This window comes from Octopus bimaculoides, chromosome 10, assembly GCF_001194135.2.
Source record: "Octopus bimaculoides isolate UCB-OBI-ISO-001 chromosome 10, ASM119413v2, whole genome shotgun sequence".
Taxonomy (NCBI): domain Eukaryota; kingdom Metazoa; phylum Mollusca; class Cephalopoda; order Octopoda; family Octopodidae; genus Octopus; species Octopus bimaculoides.
The window spans coordinates 8,037,164-8,041,775 of NC_068990.1; the positions used below are offsets into that span (position 1 = coordinate 8,037,164).

At 32.5% G+C, this 4,612-nt stretch overlaps 1 long non-coding RNA gene across 4 annotated transcripts in view; it reads left to right on the forward strand.

The window, feature by feature from the left end:
- The window catches only part of LOC128248873 (uncharacterized), a 43,418-nt gene that overhangs the window by 2,935 nt on the left and 35,871 nt on the right, over positions 1-4,612 (forward strand). For all 4 annotated transcript variants that reach the window (XR_008265002.1, XR_008265005.1, XR_008265004.1 and 1 more), the window contains one exon: positions 1,374-1,496. This is a non-coding gene — a long non-coding RNA (uncharacterized LOC128248873). The remainder of the gene's footprint in view (positions 1-1,373; positions 1,497-4,612) is intronic.

The following is a 4,612-nucleotide window of genomic DNA, read 5'->3' on the forward strand; positions in this document are numbered from 1 at the left end:
TATATATATATATATGTATGTATGTATGTATGTATGTATGTATGTATGTATGTATGTATGTATGTGTGTGTGTGTGTGTGTGTGTGTGTGTGTGTGTGTGTCTGCGTGTGTGTGTATGTAGATTTGTGTCTTTATGTCTGTGTCAGTCTCTCGCCACCGATTGACAACTAGTTTTGGTGTGTTTGCGTCCTCGTAACTTGAGGATCGGCAAAGAAGACCGATAGAATAAGTACCACGCTTTAAAAAAATAAGTACTAGAGTCGATTCGTTCCACTAAAATTTCTCAGGTTGATGCTCTAGCATGACCGCAGTCGAACGCCTGAAATAAATAGTAGATAAATGAAGACGATACACTTTGAACTTGCAGTATAATACATATGAACTCCACGTATAATGCGTTTGAGATTATCTAAATCACTTATATTTATTGAGATATCCATTATAAACCATCAGTATGTCTAAAAGGCGGCTGCTATAAACGAAAGACAAGTGGTTGGTATATTCTCGATATACCAACTATAACTTTGTTGCCAAAGTTTAAAATATCAAATATTTTATCGACCATGAAGTAATTGTTTGAATACATTTATTAGATCAGTCTGTTGAATATTATCTGATATAAAATAAGATAAGCGGCTCTGTTACTATATTAAAACAGTAAAGTATCATATGCTGACAGCATAGAATGATGGATCATTAAAAAGCTGGTTAACTTAGTCATAGAAGGAACATAAATCTTATACATATAAAGACAAAATATCGTATAACCTCAGACATGTCATTCTATGAAGTATACAGCAAGATAAATTAATTTCTGTACTTCTTAATTGCACTATATCATGTAGAATGTAACGTGGTGTCTCAAGCTTAATGCCTATCAAGACTTTAATATTAGAAATCAATTACCAACAAAGGGATAAACTGTAACGGAGAAGAAAGAGAATAGTGTTATACAACATTTGAACTAGGTATAGAAAGTAAGTTGTGAGTTTGATTCTTGGACTTACATACCTCTGTTTTTACAACGTAATTTGTTTTTCTAATCAACCAGCCATTGTTTATATAATAAATGTTTCCGTAGTTACAGACACCAGTTTCGTGCTGGACAACATCTTGCGATTATACATTGCTATTATTGATTTTTTTTATTAAGCTTCATACCATAAATCATTAGAGAGATTTCCGTCGTTAAATCACCTGTATCGGTATAAGGTGAAATCTATTTAGAAAACGCCGAAGCCATTTCTTATTGGAACAGTCATGATGTATCTATTATTTCCTTTACTCAAATAATTCTTTTAGAAAACATTAAACGGATTTTCCTTTGTGAATCAATTTGTGATCACTTTACATCGACTTTCTATGCTTTGTAGACAAATGTTTCCAACGCTTCTAACAAAATTAACCCAGTATGGCAATAGACGAATTTCTTCTAGAAACCATCGCTTTTTTACGAACCAAGAGCTGTATGATTTATTCTTGTCGAGAAAGGCGTGGTAAGTATTTCGACTGCTTCTCTCTCTCTGCTTCTCTTTCTACAGACACAAACATTTAGGCCATATATTTATGTGTGCTTATATGTGCATGTGTGTGTGCGTACATGTGCGCATGTGTATATTTACATATGAAGACACATAATGAGCAGGATACGTGAGGTTTTCATCAACTCATGGACGTAAAATCCTGATTTCTACACGCTTTGAGTAGCATGCGTATAAAACACACTCAAGCAAAGTTAGAATGATACTGGAATAATATGATCGCATTCCTGGGCATGTTCAGTGCATTATACAGGGTACGAAATAATTTAGATAGTTGAAAATTCCTCATTATATAGTCATAACAGTGTCTGCAAGTATTCCCCGGTTTCTTATTATTAGTCTAAAATATCAAAATTATGTAGAATAATTTTTATTTTACTAGAGGCTGAGATGTCATCTCTTGGAATGATTAGTGTGAGAAATTACATGTTCTATAAGATATATATTATATTTCCTACTATTACCATTCTTTAAACTCCAGATATATTTTGGAAAGTGAAGTTGTAAGGGGTATTTCTGATTGTCCCCAATGTATAATCTTGTTAGAAAAGTATTTTCACTCAACCGAAATCCTCGTTTTGTTTTCACCCTTATCTATAACGTTTATCTCATCTCGAAACTTTACTGCTTTTGAAGACCATTGCGATGAGATTGCAGTTAATAATATTGCTGAAAGGCTCAAATCTTTCTGAGCTTACACTGAAAACGTTTCTTCTGTTCACACACGAAGCAAAGAATATTTTAGTGCAGACCTATTTCATTGCACATCGTCAACGTTCACTGTGGAAGTTACTTATAAGATTTAGATATATTCTAGCTGAAATTGATACAAAATTTTAAGCAGATGGCTGGTTGCACTGTACATATTTCATTTTCCGTTTTAACATCCATGTTATTCGGGATGTAATGTAATTATATTTGAAGCGTTTGTCTTTTTATACATCAGTGTAATATTGAGAAGTAGAAGTATATTATTCTTCGTTAAAGGATAATCTGAACGTGCGCTTACTGAACTTGTGAAGAATATTGGCGAAGGCTGGAATTTATATCATTATATTTCAATATACTGCAATTTCGTGTTAGTTTTACACTGATATTTTATTAGTTTTACACTGATATTTTATTTATTTGTAGTGTTGTAAACTCAGAAATGAACTCTGCTTAGATTTGCTTTTGTTGTCACTCAGAACGTTTATGTCTTTGAAAGTGTTGGTTAATACCTTCCAGACATAATATCCATTGTTTGGCTATTGATACACCACCAAATCATTATTCCATACCTCGGCACAGATCCAAATCTGCAGGGTGAGGTTGGTCTAAAGTACCACGCGATTGTACAACATATCGCTTCATAAATCTCGGTCCTATCATAGGATATCTTGGATCGTCATAAAAATTCACGAGAGAAAGAATTATTGAAAACAGCAAGCATTCCTTAACCTGTATCATAATAGGAATGTCTGAGTTATTGATTGGGATACTACAGATTCAAAAGATTTGACACATAGAAAACTAGAGTAACAAAGTTTAAAATATACAAATGCATTGTTGCAATTTTCATAACAAAAGATCAGAATTTGTGAATTTTTTCAGAAAATTTTATGTTTAATTATTGAGTTGTTTTCACTTACGAATTTTTTTTACATTATATCATTCATCTGGTAAATATAGTGAACTTATTTTGAAATGCATATAATTTTGAATAAAATACAACCATTTATTCATCGACACTTAAACTTTATAAACTATATCTGCTTTTCTTGCTCATGCGTGTTTTATACAAAAGATCCTAAGAATATGAAAAATACTCTGTCTCCGAAGCCTATCGATTAAATAACAAAGCTATTGCTCGTTTTAAAGACTTTTGGTAACCAACGAAATATCTTCTTATTTTTAGTTATCTTTGCTTATATATTGTTAAAATATTTCAACACTTCAATGGTTTTTATAACCTATTTCTGAATGACGATGAGAAAATTAGTTACGATTCAAGAGTCTTCGGGTTCAAACAAAGTATGCACGCTATGTTTCATATATTGGCTAACTCCCTCATTTTTACGAATATACATTTACTACTTATCTATGCATACAAGTGCACACACAGAAGCACACAAACACATATATGCTTACATGTATGTGTCCGTACGTGTGATTGTCCGTTTAAGCGTGTGCATGTGCGTGAAAGTTAACATGTATGTAGTCAATAGTGTGCATTATGTAGCCGATATTAATTAGCAATTCCCGCTGTTGAATATTAATATATTATATTGCATAAGCATCACGAATTTATAATTACATATATTAGAATTAAAAAAATGAATTCCTGTGGCTTGGTCTGAAACTTGCTATGTCGTCTGTTCCAGTGTCACTCAACTTTCAGATAATGGGAACAAAAATACTTGCAGATTTGTTATAAAAAGAAGAAGTAATCATAATGTAAAAAGTCGTCTCCTTGCTCCTGTCATATTATATTAATCAGTTATAAAGTAGACACATCGACTTATTTCAATAATTCTGTCATGCATAAGTTTTTTCTTTTCACCTTATATATGCAGAATACAGAATATAAATGTAGATGTATTCAGACTAGTACGAATTTGTATGAGAAGCTATAGATAACCAGTTTGAAGTTGTTTAATATGTCATCTAATATAAAGGTCTTAAATAGAGGCACTGGCAACAACTAACCGCATTACCATTTACGGAGAAAAGGTAAGCATTTTTATTCGAGGATTATTTCAGAACAGATCATGAAATTTAGTAGAAGCTGTTCTTTTTGTTTAACCCTGGATCAGCTCTAATCGACCAAGAGTATGATAAAGAAATTTCCACACCACGAAGGAAATTTTACACCAAAATTCTCATAAAAAAGAACGATGTCATATTAGAACCCAAGCAACGGGCAAACTTGTTTTATGACAGCGAAAACCATACTAAACGTATACATCAGCCAACTACAGCATTCAAACCTACGGAACGTCATCCACAAATGAAAAAAAAAATCGACTGCATAGGTCTGTATATATACGAAAGTGCAGACATCTGCGACATTGTCTGACTGCATATATATA